A 24,003-nucleotide genomic window follows, 5' to 3' on the forward strand; every position below is an offset into this window, starting at 1 on the left:
GACGTTTCTGGTCCCAGACAGTATTGAATGTCGAATCATCTGAAAATAGCACTCTTTTCCACTGGTCAACGCTCCATCCACTGTGATTAATTGCGAACTGGAGACGGGCCGCTTTGTTTCCCTCAGTCAACCTTGGCTTCTGCGCAGCAACCCGGCTCTTTAGACCCGCTTCCGCTAGTCTTCTTCTCACCGTTGCAAGTGATACAGAAACACCTGCAGTGTCGGCAAATCCTTTAGCATCACTGAATGGGTTAGCACACGCTGCAGTGATCAAGACTTCGTATTCCACTGTAGTTGCTCGTGGGCGTCGGTGTTGTGGAGCATCTGAAATGCGGCCGTGTTCGCGGTATGCTTGCACAATTCGGTTGGCTGTGTGTGTAGACCGCCCCGTCATCTCTGCGATCTTCCGCTGAGAATACCACCTCAGCCCCGCAGGGGCGTCTGCGTAAGCAGGCGTTTGGTGTGTTGCGCCACCACGTACCCGAGCACACGAGGGTTGGACCCTCCCGCGTGTAGCCGTGCGCGGCTTAGCCGTGTCTGGGGAAAGGGGGATCCTGGGGGTTGAGCCGATGCTGGGTGTTTGGACCTTTAAGGCCCCCCGGCGGAGGCAACACACCCCTTTGGCCTCTGCTTCACATAGACGGCACCTCCAGACTGACCCACCTGGAGGACATCGGCAGTCGCCTTTTCCTGTCTCTCCCTCCTCAAATCTTCGTCTTTATCTCTCACTTTTTGACCTTTCCTGTCGCCTTCTCTCTTCTTTTTACTTCCTTTCTCGTGGCGGCAAGGGTTAACCCTGTGTGGCTATCCAACCTTGGGTACACCATATTCGGTTATAGTGACGGCGTACGACTGGCGTCGTGCAGACTTGTATGCAAGCTCCCCGCAGGGGCGTCTGCGCAAGCAGGCGTTTGGTGTGTTGCGACACCACGGACCCGAGCACACGAGGGTTGGACCATCCCGCGTTTAACCGTGCGTGGCTTAGCCGTGTCCGGGGAAAAGGGGATCCTGGGGGTTGAGCCGATGCTGGGTGTTCGGACCTTTAAGGCCCCCCGGCGGAGGCAACACACCCCTTTGGCCTCGGCTTCACGCAGACGGCACCCCCGGACTGACCCACCCGGGGGAAATCGGTAGTTGCCTTTTCCTGTCTCTCTCTCCCTCCAGCCTTCGTCTTTTTCTCTCACTTTTTCATCTTTCCTGTCTTCTCCTAGCTTCCGTTTACTTCCAATATTTCCAGGCAGCAAGGGTTAACCTTGTGTGAATAACCAACCTAGGTTATCTCATATTTGGTTATAGTAACAACGTACAGCTGGCGTTTGCAGGACCTGTTTTTACAGTCCCTGTAACGTCCCCTTGTTGGGCTCCATGGTGGGTGGCTGGCGTTATTGCCGAAAACTAAGTTCTCTTATGGCAAATTCCTTCCCACCCCTCCTTGATCGCCCTCAGAAAAGAGGGCGCACCGAAGATGTATTCAAGTTCTTTGGTCGTGAAAGACCCAACTTCCCACGATTTCATGTTATTCACTCGGAAAAATCAGACACACAAGTACGCACAATCTCCCCATTTCTAGTTTCAAAGTCCTTAACTGAGGCTTTTGGTCAAGGTTACAAGGCAACAAGGATGGCAAGTGGAGATCTCCTCTTGGAGCTCCAGAATCTGAAACAATTTGAGAAGTTATCCAGTCTCGTGTCATTTGGGGACGTCCAAGTGACAGTGACTCCGCACCGCACTATGAACACTTCACGCGGCGTTGTCTCAGATGATGACCTGCTTCAGCTGACGGAGGCAGAGCTCCTAGAGGGCTTCAATGAGCAAAATGTGGTTAATGTGAAAAGAATAAAGATGAGGCGCGATGGTAAAGAAATATCAACCAAACACCTAATTCTCACTTTCAATTCAAGTGTCCTGCCCGACTCAATCGAGGCCGGGTACATAAAGCTCCGTGTCAGGCCTTACGTGCCTAATCCGCTCCGATGTTTCAAATGCCAGCGCTTCGGCCACAGCTCGCAGAGCTGCCGAGGCCGCCAAACTTGTGCTAAATGCAGTGCCAAAGAACACACCACCGAAACCTGTGAGAACGCTCTCCGCTGTGTAAACTGCGATGGGGAGCACGCCGCGTACTCGCGGTCGTGCCCATCCTGGAAGAAGGAAAAGGAAATTGTTACAATCAAAGTCAAGGAAAATATTACTTTCAAAGAGGCACGCAGGCGGGTTTCATACCTGCCCAAGAAAAGCTTTGCCGAAGTGGCGCGTCAGGGGGCAGTGTCACAACGGCCTCCGGCGGCTGTCCGACCCACATGCAGTGAGTCGGCAGATACGCCGTCTGCCCCTGCGGCGGTTGCAGCTAGCGCTGCTCCGTCAACCGTGGAGAAGGGACCATCGATCCCGAAGGTGGGCGCAGCCGAGGCTGCCTCAACCTCCCAGGTCCCTTCCAGCGCTGGCAACGGCCGGCGCAGCCAAATCCCCCAGGGAGCCCCAACGACCTCCGGGCTGGTGGGCGCAGCAGTCTTGCCCTCCAAGGCGGGACTCTCCCTGATAACCTCTCGCTCGCAAGAGCACGTGTCCGGCGCCTCACAAGAGGCAATGGACACTACAACTATCCCCACGGCGCGCCAAGCGCCTAAGGAGCGGCGAGGCTCCCTCGAACGCTCCAGAAAGAGCAAAACTCCCGTTACAGGGCCTCGAAAGGGCTCTGTAATTTAATCACTGTAATTTCCATAATCACCACTTCTGTTTCTGTATACACAGCACCTATTAACTCCTAATATGGATACACAAATAATTCAATGGAATGTCAGAGGTCTACTTAGGAATCTCGATGATGTTCAAGAACTTATCCATAAACACAATCCAAAAGTGCTGTGTTTACAGGAAACACACTTAAAATCCAAACACACAAACTTTCTCCGTACATATGTTACGTTTCGCAAAGATCGCGATGATGCCGTTGCATCATCGGGTGGTGTGGCGATTCTCACTCATAAAAGTATAGCATGTCAATCTTTACAGCTACGTACTCCCCTTGAGGCAGTGGCGGTGCGAGCTGTTCTGCTAAACAAACTCATCACTATTTGCTCGCTTTATATACCCCCACATTACAAATTAACTAAACATGAATTTCAGTCCTTTATAGATGAATTGCCAGAACCTTATCTGGTTCTTGGCGACTTCAATGCACACAACGACCTTTGGGGCGACCCTCGTATAGATGCGCGAGGACGTCTTGTTGAACAGTTCCTTTTCTCTTCTGGTGCTTGTCTACTGAATAAGAAGGAAGCGACATACTATTCTCTTGCAAACAGAACATTTTCTTCAATAGATCTTAGCCTAGTCTCCCCGTCACTACTGTCTGAACTCGAATGGCAAGTTAACAACAATCCTTACGGAAGCGACCACTTCCCAATACTGCTTAGAACACCCGAAGAAAAGGAATATCCACCACAGGCTCCTAGGTGGAAAATTGACACTGCCGACTGGGAAAAATTTCGAACTCTATCTTGTATTTCGTGGGATGACATGTCCTCGCTAGAAATTGACGCTGCTGTCGAATATTTTACAGCCTTCATAATAGATGCCGCATCTAAATGTATATCACAAGTAAATGGTCTGTCCTGCAAACGGCGTGTCCCGTGGTGGAACGACGATTGTAGGATCGCACGTAAAAATCAGAACAAAGCCTGGGGGTTGCTACGCGCCTCCCCCACTGCGGAGAATCTTATTAACTTTAAAAAAGTAAAATCACAAGGCAGGCGAACCCGCCGGCAGGCCAGAAGAGAAAGTTGGCAGAAGTTTTTATCAAGTATTAACTCGTTTAGGGATGAGGCCAAAGCCTGGAACAGAGTAAATAGGATTAGAGGGCGGCAAACACATTCACTCCCCCTGGTAAACCCACAAGGCGATACCCTGCTTGAACAAGCAGACTCACTTGGGGAGCACTTCGAGAGTGTATCAAGCTCCAACCATTATTCGCAAACATTCCTGAAATATAAAGAAATAGAAGAATGCAAGCCACTCATCAATAAATGCCGACAGAATGAACCCTATAATTGCCCATTTAGTGCTGCCGAGTTGAAAGCGGCCTTGAGCGCATGTAAGAGCTCCGCACCAGGATCTGATAGAATCTTATATGAAATGCTCAAAAACGTACACAATGACACGCAACTTACACTACTTACACTTTTCAACACCATCTGGGATGCAGGGTACCTTCCAACCGCGTGGAAGGAAGCCATTGTAGTCCCTGTTTTGAAACAAGGCAAAGACCCTTCCTCAGTGGCAAGTTACCGCCCGATAGCCCTCACAAGTTGCCTTTGTAAGGTGTTCGAAAAAATGATAAATCGGCGACTCATCTTTTTCTTTGAACAGAGCAAAATTCTTGATCCTTATCAGTGCGGCTTCCGAGAAGGACGCTCCACAACTGACCACCTTGTACGTGTAGAAGCAAATATCCGGGACGCATTTGTACACAAACAATTCTTCTTATCCATATTCCTCGATATGGCGAAGGCGTACGATACGACGTGGCGTTACGGAATCTTAAGAGACTTGTCAGAAATGGGCATCCACGGTAATATGTTTAATATAATAAAAAGCTATCTGTCAAATCGTACCTTCCGGGTAAAAGTCGGCAATGCACTCTCACGTCCTTTTACGCAAGAAACGGGTGTACCCCAAGGAGGCGTGCTCAGCTGCACGCTATTTATCGTGAAGATGAATACGCTTCGTGCTTCACTACCACCCGCCATCTTTTACTCTGTCTACGTGGACGACATTCAAATAGCTTTCAAATCTTGTAACCTCGCAGTATGCGAGAGACAGGTACAGCATGGCCTGAACAAAGTCTCAGTATGGGCAGACAAGAATGGATTTAAGATCAATCCTAACAAAAGCTCTTGCGTTCTTTTTACAAGAAAGAGAGGCCTGGTTCCGGATCCTTCCTTAGAACTGTGTGGACAACGAATACCTATCAGCAAAGAGCACAAATTCCTAGGTGTCATACTTGACTACAGACTCACTTTCGTCCCCCACATTAAATATCTTAAAGAAAAATGTCTGAAAACAATGAACATAATCAAACTCCTATCCCAGACTACGTGGGGTAGTGACAGAAAGTGTTTGATGAATATCTATAGGAGCCTCATTCGATCGCGACTAGACTATGGTGCCGTGATCTATCACTCTGCCGCCCCGAGCGCACTAAGGATGCTAGACCCAGTCCACCATCTAGGAATCCGATTGGCCACTGGCGCTTTCAGAACGAGTCCCATACAAAGTCTATATGTAGAATCACATGAATGGTCTCTCCACCTACAGAGATCATACATCAGCCATACATATTTTCTGAAAGTCCACTCAAACCCCCAACATCCCTGTTTTAATACCATCAATGACATGACATGTGCTACACTCTTTCGCAATCGTCCGTCCGTAAGACAGCCTTTCTCGCTGCGTGTGAGGGAGCTTAGCGAAGAAATGCACGTTCCACTCCTCGAGCTTCGCCTTATCCATCCAGCCAAGCTGCTACCTCCTTGGGAGTGGCAGCTCATACAATGTGATATATCTTTCGTGGAGGTCACAAAGCATGCTCCAGAGATTGAAATCAAGATGCATTTCCGGGAACTCCAACACAAATACTCCTGCACGGAGTTCTACACAGACGCATCGAAGTCACGCGACGGGGTGTCCTATGCAGCCGTCGGTCCATCCTTCTCGGAATCCGACGTACTGCACCCGGAAACTAGTATCTTTACGGCTGAGGCCTACGCACTGCTGTCGGCCGTAAAGCATATAAATAAATCAAAACTCCAGAAATCAGTTATATATACGGACTCCCTCAGTGTTGTGAAGGCCTTGATGTCTTTCTGCAATCACAAAAATCCAGTATTTAATGAACTCTACTCCGCACTGTGCAAATCATATATGTCTAACCAACATGTGATCATATGCTGGGTGCCTGGACATAGGGGCATCGAGGGAAACGTTCTAGCTGACCAGATGGCCTCATCAATCTCATTGCATGCAGATAATCCTACTGCTTCGGTCCCTGTCACAGACCTGAAGCCTTTCTTAAGAAGGAAACTACGAAGCCACTGGCAACGCATGTGGGACGAAGAAATAAATAATAAACTGCATGTAATAAAGCCACAATTAGGTTTCTGGCCTCCTGTAACAAAATCCCGCCGGACAGATGTCCTATTCTGTCGTCTAAGAATAGGACACACTTTTGGCACACATAACTTTTTACTCACGGGAAACGAGCCTCCAACCTGCGGTAGATGCGGTGAGAGGCTGACCGTCCTCCACGTCCTCCTGGAGTGTCGGGAAGCCGAACATGAAAGAAAGAAGCATTTTCCCTTAGCATACCGGCAGCGCATCCCCCTTCATCCTGTTATGTTACTCGGCCCAGAACCTTTATTTGACACGAACGCAGTTCTAAGTTTTCTGAAAGATGTTGTCTTGCATGTTTTTAGCCCCACATGTTCGTAGCGGGTCCTCTCTCCAGAGGATGCCGCTGCGAAAATTATTTTGAATAGCACATGCCTCTAGGCCCTTATGGTCCAAGGGCTCTGGCGAGGCAGTAGTGCTGTAAGCAATTTAAAGTCTCGCATATTTTAAACATTGCATCATTCTTTTACGATGGATTTTAAAGTTCATAGTATTCGTCATCAGTCATCGCCATAATTTTATAGCACGTAGATTTTACGCACTTTACAGCGACTATTTTTAGGCCACTTTACAGCCAAGTAACATCTCCATAATACATCGTCAACATCACCACTTGTCATGGCGCTCTTTGGCCAAACCTGGCCCTTGCGCCACAAAACAACACACATCATCATCATCATCTTGTATGCAAGCTCTGCCGCGTCCCCTCGTTGGGCTCCGTGGTGGGCGGTCGGCGCTGTTGCCGAACATATACAATTTTTCATGGAAACTTCTTTCCCTTCCCTTGCTGATCGCCCTCAGAAACGAGGGCGCACCGAAGATGTCTTCAAGTTTTTTGGACGTCAAATCCAGAATTTTCCCCGCTTTCACGTTATTCACGCTGAAAAGCCAAACAAAGTAGCCCGAAACATTTCACCATTCCTTGTTTCAAAATCCCTGACCGATGCTTTTGGTCCAGGTTACAAGGTGTCGAGAATGGCAAGCGGCGACCTCCTCTTGGAGCTCCGCGATCTAAAACAATACGAGAAACTACCGCAACTAGTGTCATTTGGCGAGACCCCCATTACAGTAACCCCACACCGTACAATGAACACCACCCGTGGTGTTGTGTCAGATGATGATTTACTTGAGCTGACTGAAGCGGAACTCCTGGAAGGCTTCAGCGAACAAAATGTGATCAACGTCAGAAGAATAAAGATGAGGCGTGATGGTAAAGAGATTCAGACGAGGCACCTAATAATTACTTTTGGATCAAGTATCTTGCCCGAGTCAATCGAGGCCGGGTACATCAAGCTCCGTGTTAGGCCTTACGTGCCCAATCCACTCCGATGTTTCAAATGTCAGCGCTTCGGCCACAGCTCGCAGAGCTGCCGCGGCCGCCAAACTTGTGCTAAATGCAGTGCCACAGAACACACCACTGAAACTTGTGAGAACGCTCTCCACTGTGTAAACTGTGATGGGGAGCACGCCGCGTACTCGCGGTCGTGCCCATCCTGGAAGAAGGAAAAAGAAATTGTAACCATAAAAGTAAAAGATAATATATCGTTCAAAGAGGCACGAAGGCGGGTAGCATACCTGCCAAAGAAAAGCTTTGCCGAAGTGGCGCGTCAGGGGGCAGCGTCACAACGGCCTCCGGTGGCTGTCCGACCCACAAGCAGTGAGTCGGCAGTCACGCCATCTGCCCCCGCGGCGGTTGCAGCTAGCGCTGCTCCGTCTACCCAGCAGACGGGGCCACCGACCCCGAAGGTGAGCGCAGCCGAGGCTGCCCCACTCTCCCCGGCCCCTTCCAGCGCTGGCAACAGCCGGCGCAGCCAAATTCCTCAGGGAGCCCCATCGACCTCCGCGCTGGTGGGCGCTGGGGTCTTGCCCTCCAAGGCGGGACTCTCTCTGAAAACTTCTCGCTCGCAAGAGCACGTGTCCGGCGCCTCACAAGAGGCAATGGACACAACACCTATCCTCAAGGCGCACCTAGCGCCTAAGGAGCGGCGAGGCTCCCTCGAACGCTCCAGGAAGGGCAAAACTCCCGTTACAGGGCCTCGAAAGGCTCTGTAATTTAATCATTGTAATTTCCATAATCACTACTTCTCTTTCTGTACACACAGCACCTACTGACCTCCAATATGGATACACAAATAATTCAATGGAACGTCAGAGGTCTTCTCAGAAACCTTGATGATGTGCAGGAACTTATACAAAAACACAATCCAAAAGTGCTGTGTTTACAGGAAACACATTTAAAAAACAAACACACAAACTTTCTTCGACAGTATCTAACTTTTCGCAAAGATCGCGATGATGCCGTCGCATCATCGGGCGGTGTTGCCATAGTCACTCATAGAAGTATAGCTTGCCAACATTTACAGCTACAAACGCCCCTTGAAGCAGTGGCGGTTCGAGCTGTCCTACTAAACAAACTCATCACTATTTGCTCGCTTTACATACCCCCGCATTACCAACTAAACAAACATGAATTTCAGTCCTTGATAGATCAATTGCCAGAGCCCTATGTTGTTCTTGGCGATCTCAATGCGCACAGCAGCCTGTGGGGAGACTCTCGTATCGATGCGCGAGGCCGTCTCGTTGAACAGTTCCTTTTTTCGTCTGGTGCGTGCCTACTAAATAAGAAAGAACCCACATATTACTCTCTTGCAAACAGAACCTTTTCGTCAATAGATCTTAGTATAGTTTCCGCGTCTATACTACTCGAACTCGAATGGGAAGTTACCAACAATCTTTACGGAAGCGACCACTTCCCTATACTGCTAAAAACACATAAAGAAAAAGAATGTCTACCACAGGCTCCTAGGTGGAAGATCGATACAGCCGACTGGGAGAAGTTCGGAAACTTAACTAGTATCTCATGGAATGACATGTCTTGTTTAGGAATTGATGCTGCTGTGCAGTATCTCACAGCCTTCATTATAGATATTGCATCTAAATGCATATCAGAAATAAATGGCTTGGCATACAAACGGCGTGTCCCGTGGTGGAACGACGATTGTAGGATCGCTCGTAAAAAACAGAACAAAGCGTGGGGGTTGCTACGAGCGTCTCCCACTGCGGAGAATCTTATTAACTTTAAGAAAATAAAGTCCCAGGGCAGGAGAACCCGCCGACAGGCTAGAAGAGAAAGTTGGGAGAAGTTTGTATCGAGTATAAATTCCTATACAGATGAGGCCAAAGTCTGGAACAAGGTAATTAGGATAAGAGGGCGACAAACATATTCACTACCTCTAGTAAACACACAAGGCGATACACTAAAAGACCAGGCAGACTCACTTGGGGAGCACTTTGAGCGAGTGTCGAGCTCAACGCACTATTCCCAATCCTTTCTTAAACATAAAGAAATAGTGGAGCGTAAGCCAATCATACGAAAGTCTAGGCAGAATGAACCGTATAATCGGCCTTTCGGTATTGCCGAGTTGAGAGCTGCCTTGAACACATGTAAAAGCACTGCACCGGGACCAGACAGAGTCATGTATGACATGATCAGACACCTATATACAGACGCACAAATTACACTTCTTACACTATACAATACTATTTGGGCTTCGGGATACCTCCCATCCACATGGAAAGAAGCGATTGTGGTTCCTGTTCTAAAGCAGGGAAAAGACCCTTCCTTGGCGGCAAGTTACCGTCCGATAGCTCTAACTAATTGTCTGTGTAAGCTTTTTGAAAAAATGATTAATCGCAGACTTATACATTTCCTTGAGCTCAACAATATACTCGATCCTTATCAGTGTGGATTCCGAGAAGGGCGGTCCACAACCGATCATCTTGTGCGCATGGAAGGAAATATCCGTGATGCCTATATACATAAACAGTTTTTTCTATCAATATTCCTCGATATGGAGAAGGCATATGACACGGCATGGCGTTACGGGATCTTGCGAGACCTGTCGGAAATTGGCATCCGTGGAAATATGCTGAACACAATTGAAAGCTATTTGTCAAACCGTACCTTCCGGGTAAAAGTCGGCAATGAACTCTCACGTCCCTTTACGCAGGAAACTGGTGTACCCCAGGGAGGCGTGCTCAGCTGCACTCTCTTTATCGTCAAGATGAACACGCTACGTGCTTCACTACCACCTGCCATTTTTTACTCCGTATACGTAGACGATATACAAATAGGCTTCAAATCCTGCAACTTCACAGTATGCGAAAGACAGGTACAGCAGGGCTTGAACAAGGTTTCCAAGTGGGCAGACGAAAACGGATTTAATGTCAACCCCCATAAAAGTTCTTGTGTTCTCTTCACAAGAAAGAGAGGCCTGCTCCCAGATCCTTGTGTAGAACTGGGCGGACAACAAATTCCTGTCAGCAAAGAACACAAATTCCTTGGTGTCATTCTTGACTCTAGGCTCACTTTCATTCCTCACATAAAACACCTTAAAGAAAAATGTCTAAAAACAATGAACCTACTTAAAATCCTATCCCACACATCATGGGGTAGCGACAGGAAGTGCCTGTTGAATCTTTACAGGAGCCTAGTTCGGTCACGAATAGACTATGGAGCCGCAGTATATCACTCTGCTGCCCTGAGCGCGCTAAAGATGTTAGACCCCGTACACCATCTGGGAATCCGTCTGGCCACTGGCGCATTTAGAACAAGCCCTGTTGAAAGTCTGTATGTTGAGTCCGATGAGTGGTCACTCCATTTTCGGAGAACTTACATCAGCTTCAACTATTTCCTGAAAGTGCGCTCTAATAAGGAACATCCGTGTTTCACAACCGTTAACGACTTGACATGTGAAACACTTTTTCATAACAGGCCCTCTATGAGACTTCCTTTCTCACTGCGTGCAAGGGAACTTAGCAGGGAAATGGATGTCCCAGTTCTCGAACAACGCCTAATGCCTCCAGCTAAGCTAGTACCGCCCTGGGAGTGGCAGCTGATAGAGTGTGACACATCCTTTGTACAGGTCACAAAACATGCGCCAGAGACACATATCAAAATGCACTTCTTGGAGCTCCAGTACAAGTACTCGTGCACAGAGTTTTATACAGACGCTTCTAAGTCGCATGCCGGGGTGTCATACGCAGCCATTGGCCCATCCTTCTCGGAATCCGGTGTACTGCACCCTGAAACAAGCATATTTACGGCTGAGGCCCATGCACTATTGTCGGCTGTGAAACATATCAGAAAATCAAATATTCAAAAAACAATTTTATTTACAGACTCCTTAAGCGTCGTAAAAGCCTTGAAGTCGCACTGTAAACACAGAAACCCCGTAATTACTGAGCTCTATTCCGTCCTCTGTAGAGCGTATATGTCTAACCAGCATGTCATTATATGCTGGGTGCCTGGACATAGGGGCATCGAGGGTAACGTTCTAGCAGACCAGATGGCCACATCAATTTCATTGCATACAGTCAGTCCTACTGCTTCGGTGCCTGTCACGGACCTGAAGCCTTTTTTAAGAAGGAAACTGCGAAACCACTGGCAACGTAAGTGGGACGCAGAAGTAAATAACAAACTGCACGTGATCAAGCCACAATTAGGTTTCTGGCCTCCTGTAACAAAATCCCGCAGGACAGATGTCCTATTCTGCCGTCTTAGAATAGGACACACTTTTGGAACACATAACTTCTTACTCACGGGAAACGAGCCTCCAACTTGCGGTAGATGCGGGGAGAGGCTGACCGTCCTCCATGTCCTCCTGGAGTGTCGGAAAGCCGAATCTGACAGAAAGAAACATTTTCCGTTTGCATACCGGCAGCATATTCCCCTTCATCCTGTAATGTTACTCGGCCCAGAACCGCTCTTCGACACTAACGCAGTCCTAAGTTATCTGAAAGATGTTGTGTTGCATGTTGTTAGCCCAACATGTTCGTAGCGTCTTCTCTCTTCAGAGGATGGCGCTGCGATATTTCTTTCGTGTAGCACGTGCCTCTAGGCCCTTGTGTTTGAAGGGCTCTGGCGAGGCAACAGTGCTCCAGGCATTTTTACCATCTCATATATTTTCTATTCTGCATCATTCTTTCACGATGGATTTTAGTGTTCATAGTATTCGTCATCTGTCATCGCCATAATTTTATAACAAGTTAATTTTACGCACTCTACAGCGAATATTTTTAGGCCACTTTTCAGCCAAGTCACATCTTCCATAATACATCATCAACATTACAACTTGTCATGGCGCTCTTTGGCCAAACCTGGCCCTTGCGCCACAAAAAACCACACATCATCATCAATACCACCTCAAAGAAAGCTCTACAATCTTCACCCGTTCGTTTTCTGGAACCCTGGCCATATTAAGAGGAGCACTGCACTTGGACTCGGACCCAGGAGCAATGCACTCAGATCGCTAGTTATACAGTGATCGAAGCGCGATTTTTTCGCCACTGGCGCCAGTGCACCGCTTCACCGCGTAGTACAGTTCAGTATCGTCTGCCTGCGACGCGGTAGCAGACGACATTGTGAGCAGTACGCCTAGCAGAGAGTTCGTCTGCGTCGTCAATACATATTGCGCGTTTGAAACAGTCGTTATTTTTAAAGCGTCAGCGTTAGTGGCCTAGTCGAGCGAGTTTCGCCGAGTGTGAGAGTAAGACTTTGAAGTGAAGAATTGATACCACGTGACTCGCTGCCGCTGCACCGACCGCCGCGTCGCCAGATGTGTCTAAGTGACTAACTACGTGACTCGCCGATCTCTTGAAAGGCAGACGGCGCCGTGCTCTCTACCGCCTCGCAGTTTTTCGCTATATCTAGGCCAGTGCTTCAGTTGAGCCGTCGTGCGATGGAAGAAAGGTGCGTAGACGCTGGTCCATCTGTGGCGAAGTTGTCTGTACGGTTCCAGTGGCGAAAGCGGCAAGCTGAGTCGGGCCATCCCCCAGATGTCACTCGGCTTGCTAATGAGTTAAAACGGACACGTGAGTACGGGCTCGCTAAGCGGCAGGTTGAAACCAGTGAAGAACGGGAACTTCGGCGAGCTTAGCGCGGGCTGAAGGCGGCAGAAGGACAACAGGACGAGCTTTAGAGGCGGCAATGGACGCCTCGACTTCGACGACGGCCTCGAAAACTGACGAAACGACGGCAGTGAGTGCTCCCAGTAAGGAACGTTCGACTAGTTCGGTTGGCAAACTGTGTATGGGCTACGAGGATCCAACTACTATTCGTGAGTTAACTCGCCTTTAGGGGGCGCAGCGAGGATCTGGCCGCATTGTGTCACATGGAGGTTCAGTCGCAGCTCGTCTCCGGGGAATATATTGTGGCTCCTTGCTTGTGGAGGTATTCGCGGTGTTTTGTGGAGAACACCGGTACTTTGTGGAACACATGCAGTATTTGACGTAGAGCAGTTTTGACGTGTTTAAGTCACCGTAAGCAATCGCACTGAGGTTTCGGAATTTTCGGCGTGTCATATCCGCTCGAGATCGCGGTCAGGCTGACGAACGTTTTCGCGGAGTCTGCATGGAAGAATCGAATGGCTTCTGAGCCACAGGTGTCACCGAAGGAAGGGAGTACGTTAGCACCATTTTCATTCATTACTCTAAGTAAGGGAGTGAAGAATTTTTCCATCAATTAGCTTGCAACCGATGAAGCCACGCTCGCCGAGGGTGCCTTCGCTTGTCAATCTTTCTAATAATGCGCCGCGTTTGCTGCACTAACTTCTTCGTAGCAGTAGCAATAGATTACGTTTTCGAGTTGAGGGCTTCTTTTGTTCTCAGTAGGGAATGTGTAGCTGTCCGTAGCGAGAAGGGGAAGCCAAATAAGTCGGCATGTGAATATATGTAACGTGCTCACGTAGAAATGCATGTGCTTTTGCTGAGATTCATCCGTGTGCGTGGACAGAGCGTTTTAATTCACCCCGCAGGGGCGTCTGCGCAAGCAGGCGTATGGTGTGTTGCGACACCACGGACCCGAGCATACGAGGGTTGGACCCTCCCGCGTGTAGTCGTGCGCGGCTTAGCCGTGTCCGGGGAAAGGGGGATCCTGGAGGTTGAGCCGATGCCGGGTGATAGGACCTTTAAGGCCCCCCGGCGGAGGCAACACACCTCTTTGGCCTCTGCTTCACGTAGACGGCACCCCCGGGCTGACCCACCCGGGGGAAATCGGTAGTCGCCTCTTCCTATCTCTCCCTTCTCAAACCTTCGTCTTTATCTCTCACTTTACGTCTTTCCTGTCTTCTTCTCTCTTCCATTTACTTCCTTTCTCCGCGGCGGCAAGGGTTAACCTTGTGTGGATATCCTACCTTGGGTACACCATATTGGGTTATAGTGATAGCGTACGGCTGGCGTCGTGCAGGCTTGTACACAAGCTGTGCCGCGTCCCCTCGTTGGGCTCCGTGGTGGGCGGTCGGCGCTGTTGCCGAACATACACTTTTTCCTATGGCAGCGCAAGCCTCTATTGTTTATGATCGGCGTCTGAAGAGATGCCGCACCGAAGTACCATTTCAATTTTCATTTCAAAGCAACGCCCCAACATTTCCAAAGTACTATGTAGTGCATAGTGAAAGCAACATTCCGGTAAGGAAACTCTCTCCTTTCCTGGTAGCGAAGTGTCTGAAAGACAAAATCGGACCAACATACAAAGCATCCAAAATGTCTAGCGGGGACCTCCTCCTAGAACTGAATAACAAAGATCAAGCAGATAAGCTCTCTGAACTTACCAGTATTGGCGACGCGACAGTGACTGTTTCAGCCCACAGAACACTTAATACAAGCAGGGGAGTAATATCTAAAGAAGACTTTATTGGCTTAAGTGACGAAGAACTGCTGGAAGGTTTCCAGGAACAAAATGTGACAAAGGTACAAAGAATAGTAATCCGTAGAAACGACCAAGAAATCCCCACCAAACATGTCATACTTACATTTGGTACAAGCGTAATGCCTACCTCTCTGGATGCAGGGTACGTAAAAGTAAACGTCAGACCATATATCCCGAACCCAAGACGGTGTTTCAAGTGTCAAAGGTTCGGACATGCTTCACATGCATGCCGAGGCCAAACAACCTGTGCTAAATGCAGCTCAACTGATCATCAATCTGAAAACTGCACTTCCTCCCCACATTGTACTAACTGTAAAGGAGACCATCCAGCCTACTCGCGGTCTTGCCCATGCTGGAAAAAAGAAAAAAGAAGTAATAGCACTAACTGTCAAAGAAAAAATATCGTTCTTTGAAGCCCGAAAACGACTGTCGTACCTTTCGCGACGCAGTTATGCCGATGTGACGAAGGTGGGGGCATCGTCACAGAGGCCTGAGGAGTCCTGCGAGCCCACGCACAGTGGTCCCGTAGTGACGCCTCCCGCCCCCGTGGTGGTAGCAGCCAGTCCTGCTCCATCATCTTCGCAGACCCTGCAGACACCAGTCCCGCAGGGCCCTAAGATCAAGCGAACACCAAGGCCCGAGACACGTGTCTCGGCGCCAAACTCTCGGTCCTCCAGCGCCTCAGAGAGAGCGATGGAGGTCGACGCAAAAACCCCGGTGTCATCGACACCCAAGGAGAAGCGCTCTCTGGAGCGCTTAAAGAGGGACAAGCTCCCAATAACTACCCTAAATAAGAAGGCGATAACCTAATGGGTTATCGCTCCATTGTATCTATTTTCTTCAGATCCATGTCACCTAACATCTTTCTCATCTCCTACTCACTCGTTAATATCATTTTTACCTTTCAATTTTATAATGGCTTTTATGATCCAATGGAATTGTAGAGGTCTCCTAAATAACTTGGGTGACATCAAAGACATGTTAATAAACTTCTCTCCTGTGGCCCTGTGCCTACAGGAAACAAACCTAGGCGATAAACACAAGAACATTTTAAAAGGTTTCACTGTTGTACGGCGCGACCGTACTCAGGCAAACCGGCTGTCGGGTGGTGTAGCCATAGTTCTTCCAGGTGGTATAGCAGCCAGAGAAGTTCTCATTAACACTCACCTAGAAGTCGTTGCTGTCACCGTTTTAGCTCACAAAACCTTCACGATTTGTTCAGTATACATTCCGCCGCATTTACATTTTACCGTAAGAGACCTAGAGTTAATTTTAAACCAGCTACCCGAACCATTTTTATTAGCCGGTGATTTTAATTCACATAACACGTTGTGGGGTAGCAAAACAACTGACGCCAGGGGTCAAACACTTGAAGATTTTATCCTAACAAACGTCATATGCCTTTTAAACACCGGTGCGGCAACTTACTACTCCCCAAGCACAGGCGATATGTGTTGCTTAGATCTGGCACTATGCTCTCCATCTCTCTTTGACGATTTTCAGTGGAGTGTGATTGATAACCCCTACTGTAGTGACCATATGCCTGCTGTCATTAAAAGAAAATCTCCTTCTGCTACCATACCATTAAGACCACCCCGTTGGAAACTCCACCTAGCAGACTGGCCTCTCTTTGCTGAAAAGGCCAGTCTGGACAACATACGAGATGAGCTAACCATAGATGAAATGAATGATAAGATCACCACCTGTATACTTGCTGCCGCAGCAGAAACAATCCCACAATCGTCTGGCTTTCTAAGAAAAAACCTAAAACCCTGGTGGACGAAGGAATGCTCACAAACAAAAAAACTACAAAACAAAGCGTGGGGTATCTTTCGGCGATACCCAACACAAGACAATCTACTCTCCTTCAAAAAAGCAAAAGCGAAAGCCAGGTACACACGCAGACAAGCCGAAAGACAGTCCTGGAAAAATTATGTCTCTTCAATAAATAGCTCGATAACTTCCAAAAGAATGTGGGATCAGGTTCGTAAGTTTAGAGGCGACTACGCTCCTTACACGATACCCATACTTTCACCCCCAGACACGCAAACAAATTTAGTAGAACAAGCAGACATATTAGGGCAGCACTTTCATGATATATCAAGCTCAGTAAACTACTCCGCAGAATTTCTAAAACATAAACAGTTAGCAGAAAAACTAAAGCTTCCGACCACAGGAAGTTCAGAAACCCAGTATAATGCCGCTTTAACACTTCCAGAAATCAATAGAGTACTTACTACTGGCAAAAAAACAGCACCTGGTCCGGACAAAGTACATTACGCGATGCTCGCTCATTTATCTCCTAATGCAGTTGAAACCTTGCTTCGTTTCTTTGATAAAATCTGGGAAATGGGAAAATTGCCAAAAGAGTGGAAGAAAGCCATCATCATCCCTTTCCTGAAAGCTGGAAAACCTCCCACAACAGCAACCAGCTATAGACCGATAGCACTCACAAGTTGCCTGGCAAAGTCCTATGAAACCATCATCAACATAAGATTAACATACGTCCTTGACACAGAGAACATGCTTGATAACCATCAGTGTGGATATAAGAAAGGTTGCTCCACAACAGATCACCTAGTCCGGCTAGAAGACGAGATACGTGCGGCCTTCCTACATAAACAACATTGTCTCACTGTTTTCTTTGACTTAGAAAAGGCGTATGACACAACATGGAGGTTTGGTATATTAAAGGACTTGGCAGATTTAGGAATCCGAGGTAGAATGCTTAAATGTCTAGCCGATTTCATGTCGGACCGAACATTTCAGGTACGTTTAGGAACGGCGCTGTCACGTGTATTCACCCAGGAAAATGGTGTGCCACAAGGATGCGTATTAAGCACAACATTGTTTGTGGTGAAAATGAACTCTGTCAATAAGGTAATCCCATCCTCTATAATGCATTCATTATATGTGGATGATCTGCAAATTGCTTGTCGTGCATCCAACCTGAATTCCTGCGAGCGGCAAATTCAAATTACACTAAACAAACTAACACAGTGGGCGTGTGAAAATGGTTTTCGTTTCTCAAGTGAAAAAACTATCAGCGTTGTATTTACACAAAAAAGAGGCCTACAACCAGAACCCACCCTTAAGCTACAACAAGCCACATTACCAGTAAAACAAGAACACAAGTTTCTGGGTGTTCTGTTTGATAAAAAGTTAAACTTCCTGGCACACATAAAGAGCCTTAAAATAAAAGCAAACAATGCACTTAACGTCCTCAAAGTCCTGTCCCGGAAGCGCTGGGGCTCTGACCGTGAATGCCTGCTACGCATCTACCGTACTTTGGTGCGCAGCATATTAGATTATGGCAGCATTGTATACGGTTCAGCTAGACAGTCCTACGTCCGTCGACTTGATCCAGTTCACAACCTTGGACTGCGACTGGCAAGTGGCGCTTACAGAACATCGCCTGTCCAGAGTTTGTATGTTGACTGTAATGAACCTCCTCTACAGCAGCGTAGAGTGCTACTAACTTTCTCTTACGTACTCAGAATCCAGTCCTCACCAGAACACATATGTTTCAACAGTGTCACACAGTGTAACTCACGTTTATACTATACAAACAAACCAAACATGATTAAGCCGCTTGTCCTACGATATGAGGAATATATTCGGGATTATAACATTCCTCGCGAAGTCCTTCAGGTTGCGCGAAAACCACAGCGTTTGCCGCCGTGGCACGTTTTCGCACCAGTATGTGATTGGACATTGACACATTTAAAGAAAAAAGACACCCCACACGAACACATTATACAAGAATTCCGCTTTCTACAGGACAAATATGAAAATTACACAGAATTTTACACTGATGGCTCTAAAACAAAAGAACACGTGGGTGTGGGGGCCGTAACAGAACATTAGGAAGTATTCGTTTGCCACAGCATGCCTCTGTCTACACAGCTGAAGTCTATGCATTATGGACTGTGGTAAAAAAGATCATCGCCTAAAAACACGAAAACACAATCATATACACTGACTCGTTAAGCACGCTGAAGGCTCTTCACCTGAAATCCGAATGTGAACCCCTCATAGGGGATATCTTAAACATGATAACAATAAACAAATACGGCAGGTCAATTAGGTTTTGCTGGGTACCAAGTCATGTTGGTATACCGGGCAACGAAGCGGCGGATAGATGCGCATCAATGGCAGCGCACAAAGACATAATAAACACAACACTTCCATATAAAGATAGTATCCGTGCCATTAGGAAGGCCTTAACGTCAAAGTGGCAACACGAATGGGACCTTTGTACAGAAAACAAGCTGCATCTTATTAAACCTGTAATAAGCGAGTGGAAATCATGCAGTCACCAACAACGGTGCTACGAGGTGATATTGTCTCGACTGCGAATTGGACACACACATTTGACGCACAATTTCCTCCTCCGAAAAGAAAACCCGCCAACCTGCGAAAAATGCCTTGAACCTCTCACAGTCATACACATCCTAATAACATGTCCACACATCGACATACTGAGACGGAGGTTTTTACACAGCCTATATAATTCGCACACTCCATTACACCCTGCACTATTACTAGCAGATGACCCCCTAGTGCCATTTGCTAACTTGTTCGACTTTTTAGAAAAAAGTGGTTATTTACACCAACTATAATGTAATACAGGTTTACCTATTCTAACATTGCATTTCATTTGTCTTGTGTCTGGCGCAGCATGGCCTTAGTTGCCTTTGTGCCATTAAACCCAAATTAACTAACTAACTAACGTTTTAATTCACAGTGAAATTTCGACAAACAAGAATGACAAAGTATTTTGCGTGATCGATCGCGTCGGTAGCCTCTCTTGGCGTCGACAGTTTGCACATGCTACCGCTAAAGCCAAAGGGCTAACCTCCAGAGGGAAACCGAGACAACAAGCAGTTGTCTCCGCCCGTCAAGACGATCTTTACCATCCGACGACGTGCGTTCCTATACAAGTTTAAAAAAGTTGCATAAGGAATGCGTCATGCGTCCCTAACCACTAGTGACATGCTCATGTGACCTCATCATGGTGGTGGCAGAGCCGGGCTTCGAAAACAATTTCGTTTGATATGCATCATCCCTGGTTACAAGATCAGTACACTCGACTGAACTTTTATTGTTTGACATACATGACGCCAGGGTACGAAATAGGGCAGCATGTCAGAAGGTGGTTGCGTGACCAGAATCTCTAGCGACTTGGTCATGTAAACTTATGCTCAGAGCCAAGCAGGGCGTTGAGACCTTAGTCGTTTCACATGTGTTGTGTCTTGGGAGCAAAAAAAAAAAAAACGCCTCCTGAATGTGGTCTCGTGAGAGCAATCAGTAGTGACTCCATGTGAGATCATTTAGTCATAGTGAAACTGGGCTTTGAAAACGGTTTCCTGCATGTGCGTGGATGCTTGAATTGCGTTTTACTGCATATTTAATCCGTTTGCATCAAATTGACTTCAATTTTGTAATAAAGTGACGCAGGCAAGTTCGGGATGTGAGCAGAAAATTTTTCATCTGCTGAAAGAGGCCGCCTTTAAAACCGTGAAGCCACAGACTGCAAGCTGTTTTCCTGATGGGGGGCACGGTCACTTCCCAGAACAGCACTTTCTCCCGGAATTCCTAGCGAGTGTTGTCGCAATGCAAGCCGAGGAGCGAGCTCCGGTCGGCGCTCGGACGTTGCAACTCATATTGAGCGCAGTAGTACGTGTTCACAACCAGCGCAAGGAGTCCTGTACACGGCTCCGGGGAACTTGTCTTTCGCAAGCTTTTCTTTCACCGGCACCATTGCGCGCCTGAGATTGCACATAGGGACTTGTTTTCTTAATCCGGAGAGGCAATCATCCACGTACCCAAGGAAGATACTTGGACGTGGTGTGAAGCTCGAGAGGGCGCGAGAGTATAGCGAATCCCCTTCGAAGTGAATAACAAGTGCTGCTAGTTAACAAAATAAATTCGTTTGCAACAAAAAGGTTTCATGCTTAGTGCTTCTAGTCACATGCACGGTTAACGTAAAGACTGTGATGTAAAGATGGGTACAAATAGGAACACCAGCAGTTCTTATGTTCTTGTTACTACATTGCAACAGAAAGTTACACAAATCAACGAATAGCTATGCACAGGTTCGCCACTACACTACTATCAAGTGTGCTTAAACGCGTCCAGTCTCTTGTATTAGCATTCAAATGCAGCCTGTATGAAACTGTAAATAAAGTTTATTGTGCAACAACAAAAACAATAAAACTGTCCTTTTCTATTGAAGTCACTGGTCCATGGTACTATGCTCAGCCATGTTACCTATCCATTTCGTAATGAAAACATGTAAGCTATTCAACACAAAACAGAGTCACTCAAACAGAATGGAATGCATGTTACACTAACCGAGCCTCGAGTAAGAGAGCCAAAACACTAACATGTGCTAAAATGATTGTTGGGTTCTTCTGTCAGACAAATATAACTACAAGAATTTCTAAAGCCCTTTTTGAACAGTATGTTGTTGTCAGATCTGCTATGTGAACATGAGTGACACTAAAAATATAAAAGTAAAGGGTATGCTACATTAGAGGAATATCCAGTTGGCATAATAGGACAGAACACACATTTAAAAGCACTGATTTCTAATGTTATAACGAACATTAAACGATGCCGTTGCATGAGCTTACATCAAAACCAAGCTGAATGTTCTTGGTTGAATGTAGTTAGAAGCAAAGAAGGTGTATTTAAAGGTAGGCTTAAAATAAAGTGTTTTGCACAATGAAGTATTAGAAGCAGTTTTCCAGAACAAATACAGCATGTAAAACACAGCAGTCTGCAGAACAAAAAACTAGTTGCAAGCTTGCTTCTTGATTATAGGGGCTCCATGTTCTTCATGTGTGGTACTAAAGTCAGGGGCACTGTGTTGCTTAGAATACAATATGTCTTCAGCCTTCGAATTACCCTCTCCACATGTATGCGAACTGATGCAATTTGATACGTCATGTCCATGTCTTCCTGAGACATTTGCCCTCCATACGTATTGAACGGTGGCATCAGCAGTACTGCTCCCTTTCCCTCAACTTCTGTCCTAATTCTTTGGAAGCCCTTGTCACTTAGCACTAGATCTCCAGGCTTTAGAAGCTCTAAAAATCCAGTCTTGTGTAATAAAGGAGTCTGTGAGCCGCCCACCATACATTTTAGACATAAATGCTATCATTCCATTAGGAATTATACCTACCAAAAACTTGAGTGTGCAAGTCCCTTTATAATGAGAAAACATTACATGTTGCTGTTCCACTTTAGAGGGCATTTCTGTTCGTATTTCATTGCAGTCTATTGTAAATGTACAATTAGGATAATGTTCTTTAAATGAGAGGGGCAAAGAGAGTTTGATAACATCTCGTGAAGGCACAAACACCCAGTCTTCCAAGGCAACACTAAGGAGGTCAAGTGTTCTCCTGAACACATTTGATGCAGTTGTGGTGCTCACACTAAATATTGCAGCAAGTGCGCTGAATGTCACACCAAGCCGAAGTTTAGCTAAAAACGAACAAAGTTTGTCCTCACGCGTCACATCAGTGCTTTTGTACCTCGAATGAGGGAGAACGTTCAGCAGGAGACTAAACACAGGCAGTGTAACGCCGCACAGGTCCCGCAAAGCTTCTTCATTGTCCTTCACCGAGTTGAAGCCCTCAATAGCTGCATCTTCTTTTCCAGTTATAGTCTGTGCCAGTCACCTAAACAAATTGGAGGAAATGGTCACTATAATGCACTGAAAAAAAAATGTACGCATGGGTCAGTAATAAACTGCTAGGAAGCTCACGAAACCACTGCATGTTATTGCTATCGTGATTACATGAGTATTCAATATTTTTTTCTTGCACCTGTGTTTTTTTAATAAAACTGCATATGGTGTACTGACATATTATGTCACTGTGTACTGATATTTATTAATCATTTCATTAGTATAATTGGTATAATGAAATAGTGGCAAATATGCCATATTTATCATCTTATGTATTATACTTTATGGGAAACATTTTTCTAGTCCCAACTACCTAGTAACGGGTTCAATGACCCAGCCATGCTGTCCATAACAGCTTTAGCTAATAAGCTTCTCCAGAATTTGTTTTTTCTGAGAAAATTTAAAAAAAACAGTTTCGTTTAGGCGCAAGAAAGCCTTCAGTAGACTACTGACGGGCACCAATATTTTTACCTCCGCATGGCTAAAACTGTTGCTGGAACAATGTTTGATGTTCCCTGACTGTTCATTTCTAGTTCTTAAATTCAACATCTTGGTGCAGGCTCAGTTGGTTCATCCTAAATTTAAGTTAAAAAGGTGCAACTGAAACAAGAACTCCAACAAAATTATTAGTTTTTTTCCTTGTAGTGTGTAGCTTATTGTTTTTGTTTCAGTCATGCTGTTTCAGCATAGATTCCAATATCTACCTCTCAGTTTGGGTTTCATTGACATAGTACTCCTCACAAAAACTGAAAATGTAATTGGCAAGTTCTGTACAATCACAAACCTTGTCAATTTGTTCAGCATGCGTGACTTGCGTTGATGCTTCAGTCCCATTGGTTGCCGAGAGCAGGAGGTCCAGCTTGCCTGAAGCAGAACATTCTGTCTGGCATCCCTGAAATAGTTGCCACAGAACAGCACAGGCTTGAATGAATAATTGCCACAGCTTGCTACATGGAAATATATTGAAGGCACACAAAATAGTAATGACAGGACAAGAACTAGCACAAAGTTGCTGGAGAAAGGAGTGCACCTAAATCCATTCTTACTACCGTTCTCAAAATTAAATATTTCTGTATGATAAAATAATGCTGACCTGTTTATGAATAAAAACGTGTAATTACAACATCAGTCACTCTGGCAGCAGGAACTTCTGTTGTCATGCTACTCGATGACTAGAAATCCAGTGGGTTCCTTGTTGACAGTTCTGTCAGTTCAGAAAGGCACGTTGTGGAGTCTCACATGTGTCTTGCTGCTGCTCCAGAGCTGTGTCACTGCAGTCCAAAAGCGCATGTCCCTGTGGTGCTGACTGCTTAGACGACTGCTGCGATTGCCACTGGTCTATTAGACGCCGCTCCCATCTGCATTGCATAGAAATGACATGAGCCTATTTGTTATGGGAATTAAATTACTTCCAATAAAATGTTTGCAAAGGCAA

At 46.5% G+C, this 24,003-nt stretch overlaps 1 pseudogene; it reads right to left on the bottom strand.

Moving 5' to 3' along the window:
- Positions 1 to 21,694: 21,694 nt before the first annotated feature.
- On the bottom strand, positions 21,695 to 23,728 carry LOC139054539 (uncharacterized; annotated as a pseudogene).
- Between the last annotated feature and the right edge of the window lie 275 nt (positions 23,729 to 24,003).

Source organism: Dermacentor albipictus, chromosome 1, assembly GCF_038994185.2.
Source record: "Dermacentor albipictus isolate Rhodes 1998 colony chromosome 1, USDA_Dalb.pri_finalv2, whole genome shotgun sequence".
Lineage (NCBI taxonomy): Eukaryota > Metazoa > Arthropoda > Arachnida > Ixodida > Ixodidae > Dermacentor > Dermacentor albipictus.